This window comes from Corvus hawaiiensis, chromosome 2 (genome assembly GCF_020740725.1).
Source record: "Corvus hawaiiensis isolate bCorHaw1 chromosome 2, bCorHaw1.pri.cur, whole genome shotgun sequence".
NCBI classification, from domain to species: Eukaryota; Metazoa; Chordata; class Aves; order Passeriformes; family Corvidae; genus Corvus; species Corvus hawaiiensis.
The window spans coordinates 35132511-35156923 of NC_063214.1; the positions used below are offsets into that span (position 1 = coordinate 35132511).

At 39.0% G+C, this 24413-nt stretch overlaps 1 protein-coding gene across 5 annotated transcripts in view; it reads right to left on the minus strand.

Moving 5' to 3' along the window:
• Positions 1–24413, minus strand: part of TENM4 (teneurin transmembrane protein 4) — a 1366951-nt gene that overhangs the window by 484784 nt on the left and 857754 nt on the right. For 4 of the 5 annotated variants that reach the window (XM_048294397.1, XM_048294398.1, XM_048294401.1 and 1 more), the window contains one exon: positions 19948–20090. The exons of the other annotated variant lie outside the window; for it this stretch is intronic. The gene's annotated coding sequence lies outside the window, so the exon portion shown is untranslated. The remainder of the gene's footprint in view (positions 1–19947; positions 20091–24413) is intronic. 5 annotated transcript variants of the gene reach the window in all.

Here is a 24413-nt window from a genome sequence, read left to right on the forward strand (position 1 = left end):
GATTTTCTTTGAACCCAGTAGAAGCAAGTATCTCCAGAAGGCAACTTAATAGAACAGGTCATGGAGGGGAATTAGAGTAATTGCTAAGGCTGGAAAAGATCTCTAAGTTCATCGAGTCCACTCTTTAGGCCAGCACTGCTAAGTCAACCATTAACCCATATTCCCAAGTGTTACATCTACATGTCTTTTGAATACTTCCAGGTATGATGATTCCACCACTCACCTGGGCAGTCTATTCGAATGTATGAAACTGGTCTCATCTGTCTTAAGATGCATCTCCTCCCAGTGCCCGGGTTTGTGCAGTGACTCCTACCCAATGTGTTAGGCTCTATGTAGTTTGATCAAAAGAGTGCAGAGTGCCTCTGACAACCCACTGCAGATTCAGGTTCACAGGTAGAAGGAGACATGCAGCCTGTGATAACCAGCTCCAGCAGCAGGTTTATACACAGTCCTTTGTTAATACAATCTGGAGGGATTGATTATTCCTGCAAGTACAGCCTGCTTTGAAATGCAACTAGCAGGACTGAAATGATTTACATCCTTTCCACACAGATACCAGGGTGAAGGGTAAGAAATAATCATATCACAGTCTGATCCTCACCCATCCAGTAATGGCCCTCTGGCCTTGTCCAATAAAAGCAAGTACCACTTTTTTACTAGAAAGAAAAAGGAATGGAAGTTTTGGACAGAATTACCTGGAAAAGGCTCATCTGAGCATACAAGTTGCCCTTCTGTGCCTAAGGATCTTCCTCCTTCCTCCTACCACCTATCAGCAATGAGTGCCCCCAACTCCAACCTTAGCACATTGCACATGCACACTCCCATTGAGACCTAAATTCATCTTTGCAGCAAATAAATACTTCCTAAATATTCCCAAATATCTGTACCCCAGGACATACATTAGGTGCTCTTCCCCATATGGCCCTCAGTTACCTTGGCCTGAGTGTTTCTTGGCAGGACTGCATAACAGGTGCTAAAGGGACAGTCACCAACGGAGCACTCAGGTCCTGAATTTTTAGATGAAGAGGAACATGTCCCTCAAAATTCAACCAACATCCTTTCCTCTTTGCCACAGAAACACCACTGCAGGAGACAGAGCATGGCCAAGCCAAGTGCTAGTTGGTCTGCCATACTGAGCCAGCCACTTTCACTGCAGGTCCATGGCATGAAAGAAGTTTTTCTATATTGCAGTTTAAACTTTGAAATCTCTTGGTGTATGAATGGTAACGTGTTAAAATTATCTTCATGTTGTTTGATCCTGTGCCTTTTTGGGTCAGTACTACCACATTGCCATGCAGGTCACAATGCTGTTATTAATGTCAGATTTATAAGGACCATCAGTGGGTGAAGTGTCCTTAGAGAGGCTTTTTAAACAAACCTGACTTCAGCTTATGGAACCAGACCATCATTATGTCTCTCACCAACCAAAGAATGTGTGTTTACACAAGAGGAGGCCACGGGTCAGAGGCAGAGAGCAGAAGCACAGACAGTGCAAATCAATATTTTTAGATAGTTTACTGTTAAATAAACTGTAAGACCAGGCCCAGCTGGTTTGCATCAGCTTCACCCGTCTTAGTATCAATGGAAGAAGGAATGTTTACTTGTATCGCAGTTATGGATCTTGGCACAGTCATCTCGATAAACTGCTGCCTGGAAAACCTCACATCTTCTCTAATTAGCTACTCATTGAGAATGTGGAAGAGGTATACAGCTTCTTGGCTTACAAATAAAGCAATTAAAGAGCAATTTAGACATCAGAGTAAGGTCAAATATTTAACTTCTCAGAGCCTTTGAGTAATCAGGGACTGCTGGGTGTCAGACAAGTCATGGGATTGGAACGACCTGATCAAGAAAACCAGTTCTTCTATCTCCTGATGCTCAACCTAGGGTCCTGCCCTCTGGATGCAGAGTCCCATTCCTCCTGTACACAGCAAAGGCCAAAAGGCAAAAAGCTTGTCAGCAGAGAAACAGAAACAGATGCCAGTCTGTTCACTAACTAATCTAGGCAATCTTTTCTTATTTTGCTGCAAGGTTGGCTGTAATGACATGGTGGGGTGGAAGAGTTACCTTCGCTCTGCTGCAGAAGGCAAAAGGAGTCTGAGTCCAGTCATAAGAAATGTCAAGCAGAATAAAGTTGCTCCGTGGCTTGGCAGTGACAGCATCAGGTTTTTCACCTGTTTCCTTGTGAGTCATGTCCAACTTTTGGACATGCATTTCCTGTGTATCCAACACAGCCTGAGGTGGGAACTAATGAGAGGCCCGGTTTTGACATGTGTTGATGTACATAGCACAGTTGCCTAGCACAGGTGCTGGCTTTCACATATTTCTGCTCAGTGGATTTGTAAGTCAACGGGGGCTCTGGCTCAGCAACCCTCACATGGAACTCTCCAATTTGGGCTCTGAATTCTGCCAATACTCTGCACAACTTTCATGAATACATTAAATACCTTTATATCATCTACCTTCTGTGAGAATTACGATAAGCCTTGTCTGATAACACAGCTAAAGAATTACAACAATTCCTTTTTTTTTTAACCAGTGAAGATTACAAGGAGGGGGTTTTTTAGCCTCTGAGCTGTCAGGCCTGCTTCCCCCCTTTTAAATTTCACATACTACTTTGTAAGGTTTAACCTTTCATTTACTTTTTTTCTCATTGAACTAGTCAAAATAGATTTTTTTATTATTTACCAATTAAGGCACAGAAACTAAAAGGAGCAATCAAGTTACCTAAAGGCTAAAAAATATAAATATTTCATTTTCTTTGAAAAGCAAAAAAAAATTTTAAATGTCTTTTAAATCATTATGGTAAATTTTGATTCAAAAGCTCAATTCCACATCACTCCAATGGGCATTTGATTAAAATCTAATCTAGCAAGGATATATGTGTGATGGCTGCTTTTTTTACTGTTATTATTAAGAGAAAATATTAATACTATAGTAGAATATAAAATTCATCATGGAAATTAGTATTATTACTACTCAACTCTGCTGCATTAAGCACTCTCCTTATCCATGTGTAAGAAGATATAGTATTATATATCTGTACAACATATTATATATATATTATACTATATATTATATGTAGTACTATATATTATATATAATAACCACATAGTTAAATTTAATAACCAAACTTTATTCCCCAGCCAACACCTTATTGACTGCTGCTCTGCTGTCTTTTTGTCATTACTGTCTTCCTTGTCTTTTGATTTTCCAGTTTTCCGTATATATTTTCAGGGCAGCATTCCCATACAGAGGACTTCATTCCTGAGGTCACTCCAACCAGCACAAGTTTGTCATGAGGATAAACTTTACCTCAAGTTTAAAATAAAGTAATACCATACTTCACTGCAAAATAAAAATATCACCCACTATCATTATCAGTAATGCATACTGCAGCCATTGGTTTATGCTGCTGAAGGGGTTTTGCAAGACTCTGGCTTTGTTTCCCTTTTTGATTCCCAGCTTGAATCCCAAAAAATCAAAAAGGAGTAACTGTATCTTGGACTGACTTGAGTGAGCTTGCTTACTGTTTTCACTTTCACTAGAAAAGGAGCCGCAAAGATGAACAGGAAAGAAAAAAAAACCAAACCACAGAACGGGATCAACTGAAACATTTTGCCTGGACAGATACATCATGTTTTCCTTTGTGGAGGTTGGATTTTTCCTTGGTTGTCTTGCATTTTTATTTCTTTAGGCCAACAGGCTTAAACCAACCATTTCTAACAAGCCACTGAAATATTTCACGCCAACGTTTTTCTAGTTTTCATTTTTTCTTCCCTGGGGAAGAGTGCTGCTAAAATACATGGATGTCACAACTCACTATACAACAAACAAACAAACAAATCTGAAATACTGTATGTTTGTATGGCCATTAACCATAAGATTAGAGCATATCATCAGCAAGGAATTGAGGCTCACACACACTCAGTACAAATTTGTTCTATCTGGCAGAGAAAGGATGAACTTACTGTAAGAACTGTCTTCTGACACTTCCTCTATACAGTCACTGTCAAGCTTTACTTTCTGTGACCTCTCTTATGGATTTTCCACTACAGCACGGCCTCCTGTGTCATGTCTAAAAATTTAGTAAATATGTATTTTTTTCTTTGCTACCTGTTGAAACCATGCATAAAATTCAGTCACAGTTGTCTCCAGCAAGAGAGCAGAGGATGTCACTAAAGAGAGTATGTCCCTTTGACTCTGCCCACATTCATGGCTTAAAAACTGCAATGATTTGGTTCATCTCAAGGTTCCTAGGCTGGCCAGCCCTTCTCAACCTGAGTATCTATAACCCTTCAATAACTCTCTCTTTGTTCTTCCAAGATATGGACAATGGTACCTTGCACTGTTCCTTACCCTTTTACTCAGAAACATACTGACCTAAACTTTCACAAAAGAAATAGATTTAGGTTCAAAACTTGCTCTGCAAAAAGAGGTGAGAAAGGGTTTCTGCTAACACAGGACCTTATCCCTTCCCTATTGACTGATCTCAGAACCAGTTTAAAGGCTGTTTAGAAGGCAATGCTCTCTTTCCTCCCTTATTGAAGTTTTTCCCCTTTGCAGGCAAGAACGCCAGGCAGCCAAGCTGCCAGCAAGAATGGGATCATCACCATGTAGCTGAGTTGTTAGGAGACTGATCTCTAGCCCTGATTCTTCATCTGAGGAAAGGTGTCTTTTCTGCACAGTGGAGCAATTTCAGCATAAGTGATAGAGAGAGATCCCATGCAGATAGGAAGGAAAATCATATTTTTGTCATCTCCAGTCTCTGTCCAAACTTGTCACCCTGGGCTGCTTTTTATTCCCCAGAGAGAAGCAGAGAATTTTAGGCATATATTATGTGTTTTTATTTTAGGTGTGTCTTTTGAAATGAAAAGTCTTTCAACCTGAATGTGCTTGTTTCTCTCCACTGACTAAAAAAACAGTCTGTGATGACTGTGTCAGCTGTGAATATTTACATTTGATCAGATGTACCTAATCCAGGCTGTGTTTCTGTCAACTTCCTTTCCAAAATAAACTTGCATTTTGTTAAGAAATCTCTTTCATACTATCTCAAAACAAAACCTTTATAAAACCCAGGGTGAAAAAAAAAATCAAATTAAATCCACCTGCTTTTAGACATTCATGTCCTAGAATAGACCCTGATATGTAACCACCACTGTTTGGGCAGCCAGAGGGAGAAACAGACTATAAACAAAACTGTAACAGATTTTATTGATTTTTCCCCATGCAAGCTAAGCCCCATGCAAAACCAAATCAAACACAGAATATCAATAACTAACAACAAGTCAAGTGCATTTTCAAATTAATTCCCTCTCCATGGTCTAAGGCATTCCTGCAATAAGTCAGATTAAGATAGATCCCTGCAAGTTATGATTTGAAGTGGATTATGTCCATTTAAGGATTCATTTCAATAGGTTTTCATTATGATGACCTTGATAGAATAAAGGAATTTACATTATCCAAAAGCTGTTAACCACGTATAGTTCTCTACTGCCTGTGCATTATAAAGGTAAAATGTTTTCCCCCACAGAAAAGGAGCTACCATGGGCTTGTACTCTGGCTCCAACATCTAAACTTTTCTCCCTGAGCTTTGTATACACTTTTCCATCTTACTGAGCTATGGTACTGCACCACATCAGAACTCTGGCTCTAAGAGTTGACTCACAATTAGGGTTTAACCAAGCAAGATTTGGCAAAAATTGAGGGTGGGTCAGAGATATACAAGGAGACACTTACCGTGAACATGCATAGGGTAGGATTTATCTCTCATTAAACTTCAGATATTGAGTACACCTTCACATGAGCTAGCCATGCACAAATCCTCTGATTGTTGATCTACTACTAGCTCCTTGCAGCTGGGATGAACCCCAGCCTGGGAGCGCATCTTAGCATAGAGCCAGGCTAATGCAGCTCATGAGTCGCTGCATCGTGACTGTTTTGTTCTTCTAATATATCCTCTCTGTGCACAAAGTTGCTTGTACTGAGGTGACTTCTTTGTCATGAACTGGCTTGCTGAAGAATGCCTGACACTGAATAGCTCAAGTTGCTATAAAGACACAGTCTTGATCTATGAAGTACAGATCCCTCCAAAACTGTGTGGATGGAAAACTTCAGAAGTATTTCATTACAGTCCCAGACTCTGAATACTCTGGGCTGCTTAGGCATCTTGCATTTTAAATTCCCTGGATTTTTTCTTACAAATAAACATCGTAAAGGAAGGACAATTCAATTTACATTTGGTGAGGTTCAAAAGTCACTGTAATTGAATAATAATTTGCCGTGAAGTATGGATGTGAGTCCTCATGCTTGCCTCTTGACCTGAAAGGATACGGATAGTGAAAATGTCTAGCAGATAATTACTGTGAGGCTAACCCTGAGGCCTGGCTATTATTCACAGGTCAATCTCTCTAAGATAATTCCCAGGATAATATTACTGAAGAAAACACTCCACCTGCATAATGCAACACCTGCCTCTGTTGTGAGATGGGGGATGGAGGTAGGGAGTTGAGCTTTACCTGTTTTTCAGTCTCTTCATTAAGGTTTCCTGTAGGGCAGGGGATGAAAGCAGAGAAAGGGGGGAGTAAAGGAAAAATCACTTTTTAACAGTGAACCCACGGTGATTTTATGCTCATTACTTGTCAGGGCTATGACCAATCACAGAGTGTGTACAGATGAGGAAGACACAAATTCTCAAATTGTGCAACAGGACCAAGTGTTGCTGTTGGAGAATGGAAGGGGACTGGTTTCAATACACGAAGTATTTGCTAGCCCAAAAATACTAAGAAATGGGCCTTGTCAGAGCATATAATCTTTTCTGGGCATAGGATTATGCACATCTTGCACCATTAGTAGGAACTCAGCTTTTTAATCTTGACAACACTGTAAAGAGATTGGTGTGCTTCTATTTTGACTGCCAGCAAACCACTTCTCTTTGTGAATTCTACTGCAGATGACCACGATGAAAAATAAACATGTTGAAAAGTGATTTCATAAGATCACTTAAAATCATTGTTAGGTCTTTTTGTCAATATATTTCCAGGACTAAAGGGGGAGAAGTTGTAGAATCATAGAATCATTTAGGTTTGGAAAGATGATTGAGTCCAACCATTAACCCAGCACTGCCAAGTCCCCGAAAACCATGTCCCCAAGCACTACATCAACAAGTGGTCTGTGTTACAGCACATATCTACAGTCAGGTATGTACCATACTTAAGCCAAGGTCAGGATTCTCCCTGGACTTCTACAGCACTGCAAGGTACATGAGCATGGGACCGATCAGCTCATAATCATGAATGGGGGTGAGCCTAACCTCCTTTATTCCCCTCACAGAAACCTAGGGCCATAAAAGATCTCTAGAGGTCATCTAGTTCATCCCCTTGCCCCGAGGCAGGCTTAACTACAGGGAGGTCATGCCTGACAGATGTTTGTTTAACTTGCTCTCATAATGATGGAAACTCCACAATCACTGCAGATAATCTGTGCTTGGTCCTAAGTGTCCTCATCCTCATCACTAAAAATCTTCCCTTCCCAGTGTTAAAAATCCATCCTTGCTGTTGGAAGACAAGACGAAGGAAAGATCAGCAGCAGGAAAACGTACAAGCAGGGAAAAAAATTAATATCTAAGGGAGAAAAAGGGGAATAAAAGAAAAAACCTACAGGGGTCCGTGGGTTGATTTGCAATAGTCCAAAATTTTGCAACTGTGAAAGCAGTGCTGAAGGGGAAGTCTAGTGGTCCCAGTGCCAGCAGTAAGAATAATAATAATAATTATGCATCTGGTCAAAGGACAATGGTATAGTAAGGTTACATGATTAGTCTGATCAGCAACATAGAGAAGTGATGGGAAAAGGCAGGCAAGGGTCTTAATTAATGCAACTTAAAATGCTATTAATAATTTATGATTAACTACTTAAATATTAATAACTTTCATTGCTTTCTTTTACTTTGTCATACTGCATAGCAGGCAAAACCATCCTCTCTGCCTATAATAGTATATATGTAAAAGTTGTTGGTAGATTTATCAACCCTGTATTGAGAGACACATGAGTCCTGATGTTCAGATTTTAATTTTTACAGATCTCTTTAATTCCACTTGTGTTAATTATGTCTTTCAGCACTTTAGCTGAAAGAACTGGAAGTATCGTAACTACTTACTATACTCATTATAGTTTTTGTATTGTTTCTTGTTTTGCTTCCAATATTTTTAGAAAATACAGATGAATAAACTGGTTTGTTCTAGAATAGCAACATAGCGTGGAACCACTCCAAAAGATACGTTTTAAATTGGAAACACATGCAAAAGAGGAAACCAGCTATCAGTCTCGAGTTACTACTACTGTAACTGGAAACAACTTTACAACTACATTTGTATAATTCATATTATTTTGCCAACACTTTGAAGTTACACTTTCTTCCCTCATTTCTTAAGTCAGCAAGAAATGGTTATTAAAGGCACATTTTAAAAAAAATGAAACTGTCAAGATGTGGCTTTGAAATCTTTGAAAAGATGCCTGTAATGTATAATGTGCTATAAGCACATCTATTAAATCATGGCTCTTGTAGTTCTAACACAGAAATACCAGAAAAGAATTCTTTTCACATAGGATCAGTAGCTACACAATAATGGGAAACACTTGGACTGAAAGGTAAAAGTTGGCTAAAGTAAGCTCCTTCCCGTCTGCTTGCTATCAGTAGTTATAGGAGCAGAGCAGGTGACCCATAAATATGTATTTTTTAACTGACAGGCTTTTGTTTGGGACTCTGTGACAATGAAGGGTCTCGTTTTAATTTATAGATATTTTCCAGGAATTCAAAATTAAGTAACAGCTCTTAGTAAAGAAAAGAGGAGTGGTGGGAGAAACTGAAATTATTTTCCCATGTTAGAATTAAGAAAAAAGTTGAAAAAAAATTAAGTCCTCAGGATGTGCCAGGCATTTGTCAGAAAATAGAAACAGCCTGAAATCAATAGAGGAGTTGATCAATTACCTTCCTCTGTCCCAAGTAAATGAAATGCTAAGAAAAGTGAAAGTACTGAAAAAGACATGAAGAGAAAAACTTTGGGTGCACAAATAAATCCAAGAGAAGAAGACAGACATCGAAGTACACTCTATTTAATACTGAAAGGCAGAAATCAAGGATTGAAAGGTAAAGCTGAACACATTCACACTAGGAAAAAGTGTGAATTAGATATTAACAGTGAATGCTCTTAATCACTTAAGCACAGTTGTGCGGTGGGATCTCAGTCTCTTAATGTGCTCAGGGCATCTTCAGAAGGTAAGAGTTGTCCACAGAAGTTGCTACGCTCCAGCTGGGAATGAATGAAATTCCATCACCTCCATTAAATGGGAGGTCAAGGTAGAAAAGCTAATGGTTTCTGTGACCTCAAAAATCTTTGAAATTATGAAACCATTAAATTAGGTTACTGATCTGTCTGGGTCATTTAGAGTTGTGGGGATTTTATACAGGCTTTTAATTTAATATATGACTTACTGTACTTGGGATAGATACAATAATTAACCTTCAGTTATTTTTCAAGACACAGCTTCTCTACAAACAATGGATTTTTGCCGATTGTAAGTGATGGTTGGCATTAAGCAACAACAGTTTGAAAAAGCCCCTTCAAAATCCCTTAAAGTCATTCTCTACACTGCATCCTCTTTTAAATATTTTGTCATCAAGAACATTAGTGAATTGCTAAAGCAATTAAATATTTGTTAATTAGCAATAAAGAAAAATCAACTTATGTAATTATAAGTGAATTAAAAACAATGGAATTAATTATTAATACTAAAGGTTGGCATTCTTCCCAGAGCTGTAAGTTTAATTTTACTTGTCTTTTTAAAGCTGAATTCCTTCTCTGCAATACATCCAGCAAAATTATTTGTGCTTGTTTGGTAACCAAGCATTTTGCAGATGAAGGAAATGTGGAACACTCCTGCAGCTATATGCCTGGTGCCCTAACCCAGTGAATACAGTGATTCAAATTTCTTTAACATTCAGGTTTTAGGACAGATGTTTCTTAACAACAAAGAAAAAAATAAGCTAAACCAAATTTTTAAGGAACCTCAGAGAGACTGAATATGAGATTATAAATAATCTACTGAAGCATTAGAGCAAACCTGTTGTAAATAAGCTTTTCCTCTTAAATAAAAGTAAGAGAAACCTGTGAAATTAAGACTTAGATATTGAGTTCTCCAGGAAGTGGACACATCTCTAAGCCTTCCAGATTTCAAGAAGCATTTGGACAATGTTAAATCCATTGTGTGATTCTTAGGGTTTTCCTGTTCAGGACCAGTGTTTTAGTCCATCCCATCAAACAGCTTTTAAGTCAAACATGGTCCTAATCACCCTAATTTTCATGATTGTCCAAGCCAGTTCCCCTTTGAGAATTGACTTGTCACTCTGAATTGAAGGAGTGATTAGAATAACAAGTATAGAGTCAGCTTGGTATTGCTCTATGACGGAGTAGCATCTGATTTGTCAATATTCCCTTCTTGTACTAGTCTGTTGCTCATTTTAGTACACATACGAAACAGAAGATTAGAGAAGACCAACAAAATTGCTCTTTCTTTGGAACAAAGCGTCATTACTATAAACCAAGAGTGCCTAGGCTGATGTGTGTGTCTCTGCAACTCAGCCATCAGCCTGAACAGCATTCCCACAGTACTAATGGTACTTCCTCAGGGATCAGTTTCTATCACCAGTGCCTGTACTGCTTCCACACCTTCCTAAAGGAAGGTCTGTGGGCAATTGAAGGAGCAAAGTGTTGGCTCCAAGGAGTGGTGATTAGACAGTGACCAGGAGAAAAGGTTGAGGACATGAGCTGCCAGGCTTAACGCAGGTTTAATTCAAAAGGAGTCTGTCTCTCAAAAGGAGAAGGTGAAAGCAGGCGTTCCATTGCTTTATCTTGGTGTAATCTATGTACTCATTTATTGAAAAGCAGCTTCTGAACATGGATAGAAATTCAGCTGCTCTTTTCCTTCAGCCTCCACAACCACGCTCTCACATTTCCTACCACGTCCTCACCATCTCTTCATTTCAGCACTGGTCTTGCTCTACGTGCTGTTTCCTTTGTTTGCCTTCACCCTTACCCGTTTTTCTGTGCTGTCCCTCCTGCTCAGATGCATTTTTCATCTTTTATTTTGCAAATTAAGCTCTCTCAGGTCTGCCTTCATTGTTTTTTGATGGCCAGCAGTGCTACGGATCTCGTGCCTTTCACTTTGTTCCCTGCCTGTCAGCAGCACTAAGGTATGAAGCTTGATGAAATAAAACCAAACCTGCTGACAGGCCTGGCCAGGCAGTGGTTTGATACAATTAAAAACTTATTCAGATTCATTTTTTGATGGTTTGCAACCAATCAAATCCCAATACCACTTTGTCCTTTACATAGTTATCTAGTGCTCTCCTTAACAACAGCAGAACAGGCATACGGCTCTATGTATTTCCATGGCAAAATATATATTGCCTTGCTAAAAGCATCTTAGTCTCTCTCTAGAGACCATGGTGCTCCAATGTGGCCCAAATATTCATCCTGAATCCTGAAAGAACTACCTTTTTAAATTTTTTTTTTTTTGAGAAACAATTATACAGCTCCGGTTTTAAATAATCATAAAATGGATGTGGAGCTAAAGCTGCCTGATGAGATGACAGAGCTGTGTCATACCATCATTGCCTTCTTTCCCTGAACTGTGCAGAGCCACTATTTCAGGCTTTAAAAAGCCATGATCATATTTCTTTACCTACATGCCTCGGTCAATTTTGAGGGCAGTTAGTTACCTGTATGGCTACAGTTTCATGGAACTCAGTTTTCAAATAAAATAATTTGTAAGCGTCGTAACTCTCTGCATCTTATTTCCCTTAAAACAGGGGAAGAACAGTAGCAGTGGCATAAAGCATATTTGTGCTGGTAGTCAATTATTCCCACTGGGAAGAGATGCTTGTCTTCACTTACAGTTGTATGATAGAAATACCACACCTATGGAGGGCAGAGAAGCCCTCAGTCAAAATGCACTAACCACGACTCTCACCTAGACTTCTCCCAGTCAAACCATGAAAGAATAGTCCATTTATTTTACAGTAAAGTCTGAAAATCAGCAGAAATTGGCAGGGTCACTTGAACATACAATGAACATGCACTCAATTCCATGCTGGTACTGAAAAGTTGAATGTGAGTGACGAGTGGAGGAAAAAAAACAGGTGTTCTAGTTCTCACTCTAAAGCCAAATAGTAGTTTCTCGGTATTTTGTTGCAATGTTTGACTCAAGCCAGACTTCTTCCCTTGGAAATTTCTGCCTTCTCGAGCATCTTGAGCAAAACAGAGCAGACAATGTCCAGTTAACTAACCTTGCTGATACTTAAACTTGATGAAATTTTAAGTCTGTGTTCTTGATTTTTTTTTAATTTTTATTTTTCTGTATATGTTTTTAAAGACCTTCTGAAGCCTTCACATTTATTCACATGTCTACTCACGAACAAAGAAAAGAGAGAACACAAATCTCAGAACTTAAGAACCTCCCAGCAAAATATCTGTCCATGCTCTGTTATACAACTCTACACTGCAGTAGGAATATGCAGGTTTTATGTGTGCTGAACCCATCCGTCAGTCTGGCTCCCTGTACATCAATATCCCAGCAAAAAGTGTGCCATATATCACCACCAGATCCTGAAAAAAGACACCTGTTCAATATCAGTGTCCAATCTCCTGAGCTAAAAAACACATTCAGGGAGTTATTATTATTTCACAAGTGTTGTTTATTAATATGGTGGGCTGTAATGTTTGAATTTAAAATGAATCCTTCTACCTCATATGACTATTGATAGAAAATGGCATCATCGAGATACTATTGCACAGGTTGGAAAGACAATTGTTTCTCTGTGCATAATAATTCTTCTGCTAAAGATGCTCAGCAATCCTTTGACCTACTCATACTTTCACCTATTGTTACACAACCTGCGTGAAGTACTTAAGCTGGATCTTTATGAATTCCTGTTTAAGTTGTGTACTAATGGTTTGAAATAGCAACTAAAGCCAGGTGTGAAGTTGCGTGAGGTTAATTGAGTATGATAAACCATAGAATCATAGAATGATATAGGTTGGGGAGGGACCTAAAGACCATCTAGTTCCAACACCCCTGCCATGGGCAGGGATACATTCCACTATACTAGGTTGTTCTAAGTCCTGTCCAACATGGCCTTGAACACTTCCAGGGATGGGGAATAAAGTATAATAGGTACTAGATAAGTGCAGTACAACTGATTACATGAACATCAGCAAATGTAAAATAGCTTAATATTTCACTCCACAGTGAAATGGAAATGAATGGCAAAGTCATGAGGAAATATTACTACAGACCTTTATACATGTCCTAAACTTGATTTTTGAAAAGTACTGGGCATATAATTAAAACATTAAAAATTTCAGCTAAAACATTGGGAACTGCTAGAAATATCATCACTGTTTAACAGAAATGGAACATCAAATGTCCAAAGGTTAAGTATATCCTTATTCTGAGTCTGACTTCTCGTAAAGGCAAATTAATAGTCTGAAGATTTTAGAGTTTGCAGTATCTTGCATCTATTTTTAAAACTTATTAGTAATAGGGTAAATATGATTAAAAAAACCACCCTGTCAATATACTCCAGGATCTGTTCTGCATATGGTTTTTGAAGCTTTTCTCATGTTCTTGCCCCTTGCGCCTATTAATATAGACTTTGCAATCTATCTTTATCAGCAAATAAATTCAAGGATTGAAAGAGAAAAGTTACACAATATCCTAGTTAAGATACCAGCTTGTGATTTGTTTGTGTCCTTCCAGACAGATGTCAATTAAAAGGAAAAAAAGGGTGAAAAGGGGGGAAAAAAGCAACAATAGCACAGGATTGATTGACAAGTGCTATCATACAAGATTTCCCTCAAATATTTTATGAAAGGGACACTGGATTTCATTAAATTCTGTTTTCAAAAGCCATCTCTACCGAAAAGAATGCATTCAGAGGAATTAACTGGTTTTGTCCTGCAGATCACGTACCAAATTGAGAGTTCACCTTCTTGTGGCAGAAGGCCTCCTTCTCACCTGCCCTATCTGCAGTAGGAAGATAAGAAGAAGGTGAAAAGGTCTTGCACCCTTATTTTTTACAAAGGATAAAGGTATTTTTACAGGGCTGGGTGCATTTTTAAGAACCAACTTAAAATACATAATTGCTTTACCTGCTGATACACTGAGGATTGTGCTATCTAGCCACACAGGTGTTGCAAAAAAATACTCAGGAAACTGCTTTAAAGATCTATTTTGCAAGCTTCACAGTAATTCTTCTCCCCGTGAAAACCTCCTTAACTATTCTTATGACATGAAACTTCAAATCTTTCCTATCAGCTGAAGGCCACCAAAGTGCAGTGGAAGTTGACACAGCAGAAGATTGTGGCTCAGACAATCCTTTGCCACAAACACCCTTCACCCCATATTTGTGGATGTTTTACTAAAATATGGTGAACTAGGACTCATACAGCAGGTGTGAATGTCAAGAGGCAGGAGAAAACCTTTCAATGGGCATCTCACACAGCAATAGCAGCTGGAGCCACCTAAAATGGCACAGTTCAGATAGAGGGAGGAAAATACAGTGTGCAACAGAGCAGTGGCCAACAGAAGAACAGCTTGACTACCTAGATCCAACTTCAGGAAAACCTGAGAAAAATACACAATTTAGAAATCCTACTTTGTGAGGGTTGATGAGCCTGAAGTTGCTATTCTGGCTCAATGCAGAGTTACCCGCGAGAACAGGATAGATATAATGGATATTATGGAGCCTTCTTTGCAAACCTCAGTCCTGATACACACACACACTGGTGACCTACAATCCTGCCTTCTTTTAGTGCAGAAACAAGGAGACAAGCAGAAAAACGTGCTTCCCCCCCCTCATGTCACAGGTAGGAAAAGGAAGCAAGGATAAAAGGATGGAACTGAGTGGAGATGAGAAAGCTGGGAGCAGATGGTCGGAGAATTCAAGAGTATGTAAGTGTTGTCTGTGTGACCTATCGGTTGGCTGGCTGTCTTGCTTCATGTTGAAGCAAATCACAGTGGTTTTTGGGAGGAAAATTTAAAAAAATGGGAGAAGCCAATTGGCCCATATCTTGACTCCTCAGGCAGTTTGGATTTCTCTACTGTGTCCATCATATTTCTGTTATGAACAGCCTGAGTTGAGGACCCAGAAGGATTAACCTCCTTCTTAACAGGGATATTCTGAAGTGACTGATAACAGCTCCCTTCACTGTTCATGTACAGCAAGTGCAATGACATTACCCATGAAGGGATCTTGCAAGGATGGGAAAGTCTCCAGCCAGGAATCTCATCCCACTACTTTACATGAGTATCCCTAGTGCAGAAAAGACAGTGCTAAATCCCCACTATAAAAGTAATGACTTGGAGAAAGGGAATGTCAGCTAATGTTTAGCTGAAGCTAAAAATATGAGTGTCAGCAAATTCAGCTGACCTCTTCTCACACTGTTTCAAAGGGCTGTCAGAGAAGGTGGCCTTGTCCTTCCCTCTTTGAAACAGATAAACAGAAAAACACCCTGCGCCACTAAGACATCCAAAGCTACAGAGATTCCTTTGGATAATGAAAAAGATGATCTTTCCAGATTTTAATTTGAACTCTCAGCTTTGCTAGCCTTCCTTCCTAGAATCACAAAATAATTCAGATTTGACCAGCACTTCTGGAGATCTGTAGTCAAACCTCCATCTCCAAAGCAGGTCCAGATATATTAGGTGGTTCAAGATCTTGTCCCACTGTTTGAGAATCACCATGTGTAGACATTACCCAACTTTCCTGGTCAACCTATTCAAACATCTGATTACCTCCATGTAGAAAATTTTCAAAAACTTTGTTTGTCCTTTTTCCTTTTTTAACCACTTTTCACCTATCATACATTTTTTTTCTCTCAGAGACTGAAGTCACTGATAGTGACTTCAAACCTGAAGCTACCACAGTGTCAGTCTTTAAATTACTTTATAAATATTCAATTTCTAAAGATGTTTTTGTTTCTAGGAGAGTTCTGTGCCTCACTTCACATATTGCAGTTCTCCCAACAGGTTTATGTCTGTGGTAAAAATTACTGTGCACATCAGCAAATATGCTTTCTCTTGTCCCACCTCTAAAAATAAAATCAGCTTTATCTGTCAGTTTTCTGGCATTCTATGCCTTTCCCAAATCCTGATAAATTATTGTGCAGCAATGCCAACCACTCATTATAGAAATGATCCATGTCTAATGAAACAGGTACTGTAATTCTATATTCCAGGGTACTGGAAATTAATTTGCATAGCGGAGGCTGCAAGGGTCTGCGTATATCACCTATTCCTATCCTGGGCCCATTTTCTAGAAAGCATGCATCATTAAGGGAAAAAAATATATAATAAAACCATGCAACTGCTAAGGGGTATTTTTGTTCTATTTATCTCAATGTCCTTTATGAATGTCAGGCAATCTCATTAATTTCATTGTATAAATGGGTGGGATAGACTGATATAATCTATCAAACCCTTGCAAATCCAGAGTAGATGTAAGATTACCACAGCTCAGCCCTGTGTTCTCCACAGTAGGCTGCATCACTGCCCTTAACTTTTGACTGCAGAGCAGGACCCAAAACTGAAATGAGATCACAGAGAGAACAAACCATGTGGGGTACAATATGTGAAATAAGGGCATGGTCAGGTGACTGTTTCTGATCATCTCCTGAGTCTCTCTTGCATAGCAATAGAGACGAACCCTGACATGCAACAACAAGTGCTTTATTTTGTAATGTATTAATTTGCAGTCTTGGTAACTTGAAGGACTGTCAGAAGTGTAAGAAGAAAATGTCAATTTCTTAGCAGAAGCCCATAAAACCCATGCTAACTAGTTCCTTTGACTACCCCTTAACAAGAGGAACCACAGCACTTCCCATCAACTCAGGGAAGACATTCCTACCTAGACATATTCTACCTTCTCACCAAAATTCAGCTAGGTCAAGAGGCCCAAGAGCTTGAGAAGCCCCGAAAATAAAAATGATAAACTACTGCAGCTGTTTCTTCTCCCCATGAACCCCCCAACTTGTAGTAAAAGGTCTTTGAACCTCAGGGTTCAAAGGTTTGAGGACATGGCACTAGCAAAACAATAGCCTTGATTCTGTAGATGCCTTACAGTGGTTCCCTGTGTGTTTATTATGGAAGCTCAACATGCCCAGTATGCAACCAAAGATTATTTTTCTTCCAAAGGCCAGACATGCACAGAATTCTGTTAATTACATGCACTGTAGAAATGTCAGCCTTTACCCCTCTGTACATACAGCATCATTTGTCCTTCACATAATGATTTTAAAGTGCTCTGCAGATATCATTTGATAGAATAATAAGGTATTGTTATCGAATCTTTATGTCTCCTATTGTCCCAGGAGCACTGACCTTGCTTTCCCAATACAGAGGTCTGTCTGCCAGGCTAATCACACTGATATCTGAGTACCTCAGAAGAGAACCTTATGTGGCAACATTTCTGCAGGAACTCAAAGCTGGCCAGACATACTGATAAGATCCATGTATTACTCTTGTGCATTTCTGCAAGGTTATAAACCAATTCCAATTTCAAATGTAAATCCCCATCCTGGTGACATGTGGAGAGATGCATGATTCAAATAACTCAAATTGTCCCCAGCTGTCAGGGTTCCCTATTCAGGTAGCAATGGATGCGATTTCCAAGCAGATAGCAACCACAGGGAACTAAGATGAATGAATCCCCCACCCACTCTTTTCCAGCAGATATGTGGTACTGATAAATGTCCTTGAACTACTGAGTTACAATGGGAATAACCTTTCATTTATGTCCTTCACTTTTATTTGCCAGGACAATGCATTCATGCTGTATCTTTTAGCCATGGACAACCAGATATTAGCACACCTCCCCGTAAGTTGTTTTTTTCCCCTTGATTTGATATGTTGTATAGGCATATCCATAAATATCCACGCACACAGCAGGGTATATGCAATACATCTGACAGGGCATGGTTACCCCTTGCACAATACCACTTTTTAATATAACCTTGGCTTGTTTCCATAGCTGTCAAAAAGTCTAGGTTAGGTTGATAGGTCTCTTAAAATGTACAATTTATGGCAATCGAGTTTTTTATTCTTCCTTTTAAGAAAGTCTTGATACTTGTGAGGGCTTTTTCTTTCAGGAATAAGACATTTTGGTAGTTGCTGAACAAATTATGATACAAAAGCTCCTATCTGGAGATATGCAGATACTTCATGACAGCATCAGCACCCTTTACATATCTGCATAGCTTCAAAAATGTCCAACAGTTTCACTTTTCCACTCAGAAGCTTTTTATTTATTTTCTTTTATTTTATTTTCTGAAAAGAAATCCCAGAGCTCTACTATTGCCTCGCCACTTTTTATTTGTCCTGAAAAACCTTATTTTCTCCCTCTAATACAGTGAAGATGCCTAGGCTACGGTTTGTTTTATTGCAGTACCTCTGGGAATCTCCAGATGAACAAGCCTTGATATAATGGCACTGCTGTTACACCAATCTCTACCAAATCAGCCAGCTACAGTCAGGAATCTAAATATTCCTTAAGATACACTTATTTTAATTCAGACATATCATGAACAATCTGCCTGTCACAGGTACAATGTGTATTTTCAAGAACTTGCCCAAAGCTGCAGGAATTCAGGGTAGTCTCATTACTATATAAACAAAAAAATCTGAAATATGTTTTATAACCTGGACCGGGGGAAGAAAACATATACAAGCAAATGCTTATTGCTTAAAACCAAAGTAGAATTAGTACATTCTTGAAACATAAAGCTATACTTTGAACCCTAAGTAAAAACATTCTCCTGTGACTAATTTCAAAACCAGAAATGTCATACGACTCAGCCTCATCCTTACAAGTCCATTACAGATCCTGTTTGGTTTCTGTACTTTGAAGTATAGTGTTCCTGGCTTCAAGTTAGAGAAATAAACTCACCTGTGTTTCTAAGTCTTTGTCTATGGCTAGTTAAAGTCTTGGTGCATGTAGAACCGTAGGAACATTTCAAATTTCTTTTGTTCTCTTTGCAATACCTTGGGATGGACACTCATTTGTAAAACTGAGGTAAAGCATTCTGCAGCTGACAAGTTCCATTTATTAACTGTTGCACACAAATATTTTTTATAGGGGATAACAAAGTTCTAAAAGCCATCTTATGCAGCATCATTAGATGAGTCAGAAGTAGTATATCCACATGATATTTTGGTTGCTCTCATTCAGCAAAAGTGTTGGTGGCAGACAAGATAAAGCTGGAAGTCAATATACAGTTTATTTGGTGGGAAATAAAGAAGTGTTATCTTTACTGGGAGTGTGCAGGAGTAAATAGCTGAGTGTTGGTAGGTATTTGGTGAGTTGGAAATGCTGGTAAAACACAGGCAATGAAGGTTCTGTGGTAAGGAATAATAATGCTAAGTAGCATATGAGCTGCCATGAAATTATATTTAGGTTATTTCTGATACTTTAAATAAACTTCTAGACCAGAGCATTAACATTGACAATAGCATTTATTCAAGCTTCAGGAACCTGGGATCATTTCTCATCTTGATTCAATCACTTTGGTTAAACCTCTTGTTAACAACACAGAAAAAAAAATGGATTTTCCAAGTGATCACTATTTATTAGGCAATAAATTTAAAATGACATTGCAAATATAATTTCATGGGTTTTGCTCTTCTCATTTCTTTAAAAAAAAAACAAGGATGGAGACAAATAACGGTGCTTAAAATATCATGAGGAAAATCTTGATTTATCAACTTCACTTAAATATAAACACACATCAAAAAAAATTATAGATGTCTAAATACCAGACCCATGACAGATTAAGAGTTTTACTTCTTTGACTCATCTTTACCAATAAATCTAAAAAACAATTACAGTGTACTTACATATTTCAGATCCTCATCTGTCTAAGAATAGAAAGCACTGAAGTCATGTGTCAGAATAACTCGGGTGGCCTCTTCTCAATTCCCTTTTTGTGTTCACCATCCACAAAAATCAGTGCGCCACTGCAATGGTCCAGCCATTCTCACTACAGAAAAGGAGCCAGGTGTTGAGTGTCAGACAGGATGGGCATGGATTTGAAAAGGTTGTTTGCATGGCAGCTGTCAGGATTCTAAGACCCAGATTCCCTCCATCTACCAGGGTACCTCCATCAGAAGCCAGGCTACCGTCACATCAGACAGTGTTTGGTACCTGTCTTTTATGCCTGTATTGATATGGAGGAATGGATATCTACCTCTGTATCTACAGGACAGCCACATCCACACTGCCTTTCCACGCTTTGATTTCCCCAGGAACAGAGTTACGGCATGTTCCAGGCTTGCTCCTACCCAGGATATACACAGCGTGCCACTACCCACTGGTGGCTTCATGCATTAGATGTGGTCTCCAAGGCTGGATAAGGAGTACATCAAATGTGAGGTGCTTCAAGCTGAATGGAATGAAACTGAACCTAAATTAATATGCACACATGCTTAAACCTGGGACAAACCTTCTAACTACATTTTTTTGTTTGTTCTGTCTATATTCTATGCTTCATGTTGGTAATAAAGCATATTTACTTATTTTAAAATATCACTAAAATATTATAGGTTTTACAGACTTATATTGGTTTTTTTGAAGAAATTTAGGAGAGACACTCCTGTGTTTGACACCTGGATGAGTTGAATTGTTTCCACATACATCAACAAAATTACCACCTCAGTTCCGTACTGCATATTGTTCAGACACCGTAACTTAGTAACGTCCTGGGCACCTTTTTTAGCGGCTCTATATTTAATGGGCACTTGAAGACAACTCTCGGTTTTAGAGGTACTTGAATGTCTATTTACCATGAGACACACTGGGCAATGTCACTCGGTTTAGTGACAACACTCACTAATATAACGTGTGGCACAGCAGAGAAAATGAGCCAGTATATGATGTAGCTAAGAGCCAACAGCTTCTGATAGCTCACAATTAGCATGCCCCTCAGTGTTATGAAAAAATAGCTTGAAAAGTTGTGATTGCAGATGCAAGATGCAGCCCAGCTCAGCTGTCCACATAGAACTGTCCAGTGCAACTAGAGATGTCCTTGGTACTCTGATTGTCCTTCAGCTGCTGTCCAGAAAGACATGGGTTTCCTGCAAATCCTGCATCTTCTCTGCCAGTCTCTTAAACAGGCTTGGGCATCTAAAATGGCTCTGGGCATTCCAAATGTCTCTAAATTTACTACAAAACTAAACTTTGTATGAAATTACAAGTTATGCATTGATAACAGGACTCTGTGATCCCCACCTCACTGTTGCTACTCTGCATATACAGCACCAGCACGTCACCCCTTTCCACAAGTACTGCTTCAGGGAATGGGCTGCAAACAAGATGCCAACAATTTTGTGTTGTATGCTACTTATGCACATGTATGCACGCTATATCAGGGCTCACACTTTTGATTCTTTAATTAATAATGCCTTTCTGTAAAAATTAAAGCAATGGGAATTCCAAAAACGTCATTATGTTTTGATTGTTAGGAGCTGTCATAAATGTATTCCAGTAGAGATAATGCTGTAAATGTTGATCATGTTACAAGTTGGCCCACCTACTGTCACTTCAGGAAGCAGAGGCTTAAATATAAACCCACTATTTTTAACTGAGTTAATATTGGAACTGAAGGAGGAAACATTCAGCTGGGGTAAATAGTAGCCTGGCTGATGTAAGTAGCACTATGCTGATTTACAGCAGTGAAGCAACTATCAGAAACAGTAAATCTTTTCTCCACCAAGAGCTCCACAAATGCATTTATAATATTATTTCAGTAAGGAAAAGAAAAATGACACCAGATAGTTGAGATTATTCAAAGGTATCTCAGAATTCCTGACAAACTTCTATGAGCAAATAAATGCAAATGTGGAGCATGTGTCCTAGCCCAGTAAACTGCTTCAAATCCCTGAGCTAAAATATGCATGTTAAATAACAACGTGTTTTGTTTACAATGAGCAGTATATTCCAGACATAATTAAAATACAGAAAATTGTTATTGGATACCTCTTGATGATAAAAAAGACCCAAACAACCCTCCCCCAAACCTCCAAGGTATTAAATAAAAGTGGTTTTTATACTATAAGCATTCATTTACACTTTCTTCTTGAAGTTATAGTTCCTAAAGTACTGTAAGTTAGATTATTGTTAAAAATTAGAGCAAGACCATCAGATTTTATTACTAAATTGGAAATAGGAATTCTGGATTTGGATGAAAAATAAAAAGAACAAAAATGCTCTAATACTTAAAACTCACAATTTTAAATACGTTAATTTATCTTGATTTAATAAATATTCTAATGTTGGGCATTCTTTTTGGGTGTCCTCAATAGTACTTGGCCTTTTTAATACAATAAAAACAAAAGCAGAAAAGTCTGAGAAGTTTAACCCAAGAGGAACCTTACTTCTCCAAAAATCCAACTAAAGGAGCCAAAGCTCTGTTTTCTTTTTAAATTACTTTCTCTCTCCTTAGCTGAGGTGTTTAAAGACTCCATAATGAAGCATAGCACAGAGTACAGTGCAGGAGGACTGAGACTACGGGCTTTAGGAGATTAATGGCTGCAGAGCGGCTCGCTTTTTGTTACGTTAACCTGCCCAGAAAAGCAATTCCCTCCACAGTCCCCATGCCCAATCCCCATAAGTGGAGACATATGGCAGTTTTGTGATACAGAGAACACACTGTGGTAGTTTTATTGATACTGGGACTGCTTCTTAGCCAGTATAAGTCTTCCCCACTCAGCTATGAATTGATCCCATTGACTCTTGGCAAAAGCAGAATAGTCATAAAGGTTAATGCTGCCCTTGCAGTCAGATTCCTTCCCTGAATTGCCCTGTGAAGGTGCCTCTCTCCACTGACTCCACTGATTAAATTTAGACTGAGCTAACTCTTGTGCCTCTGCCGCTTTGGTGGGATCAATCTGTAAAGACGTGTTTTTCTCTTTGTCCATGATTCTCAGATGTGAGTCTATTGATAGAAAACCACCAGAAGTAGCAACGAGAGTGGTGCAAGTTATGCATGGCCATCACTGTCTTTTCATCTGGTGAAATCAAGACGAGCAGACCCTCTTCCTTCCTCCCTCCCTCTTCTGCCTGTCCATTATCTATGTGAGGACAGCAATCATTAAAACATTTCAAAACCCAGATCCCAACATTTCCATGTTGAATTAACATGAATACTCAGAATTGGAGAGCTGTGGTGCATCTTGGAAGGACTTTGCAAAAGTGGTTTTCAGCTCAGATTCTTGGCTAAAGGACAAAAGGCTTGGTGATGTGGCACAACATTGCACACACATAGACACACAGAGATCATTTCATATTTTCTGCCTCCCTCCACAGATTTCTCTCTCCCAGCCATCAGCTTCTCTGCTAATCTTGAAACTGCAAGGAATTTCATTCTGTGGCTTGTGTTTCCTCCAAAGCAGGACCTCAGTTCCTCCCTAGAAATTATGTCTCCTGGAGTCATTATTCCCTCTTGGCCTCAGACCACTTCCTGCGATTTCAGAGCCACTGAAAACAGCAGTTTCAAATGATCTATTAACCCGTGAAGGCTAAGCCAGCCTGTATTCACCAGAGTTCCTTTGATGCACTTTTCGCACATCTTTCTTTTCTCCTCTCCCTGAACTTTGAAATAGAACTGAAAAGATTCTCCCTCAGACAAGTTTTGGTCCATTTTACAGACCTTATCATCCTCTGAATACTGTTTTGTTTTCACCTCCAGTTTTCTGCTGCAGACTACTATTTACCAAATCTATCTTTCTTGAAAAATTCTGATGACCTGTAAAAGCTGAAATGTTAACTATCAAAACCCTTGGGTATACCCACAAATGATTATGTAAGGCTGGAGGCTCAATGCCAGATGAACAGACAACAGATCCATTTATCATCAGTAGGAACAGGCACATTAATTGGCTATGATACCAGTACCATCCTTCAGCATTAACAAAACTTCTTGATCCTGAATGTACCCCCAGAACATCCTCTGTTAAATAAGATAAATAATACTGAGGCCAAGGGTCGCACTGCTTCATCTGAGAAAGCTCAATTATTTATGAATACTTCCCTGACTCAGGCTTGGTAACCTGACAGGTTACCAGGCCTTGCAGAGAGAGCTTTTTGGTCGACTGACTAAACAGGACTATTCTACACATTTACGTCTTCTGTATTAAAGAATCAACAACAGAGAAATGAAAACACATTAGTCCTGTAAATCTTCTGGACTGGCAGAGAGTACTTGAACATTGGAACAGTTTGCCCAGAAAGGCTGTGGAGACTCCATCCTTGGCAATATTCAAAACCTGACTGGACACATCCCTGGGCTCTTGTGGCTGACACTGCT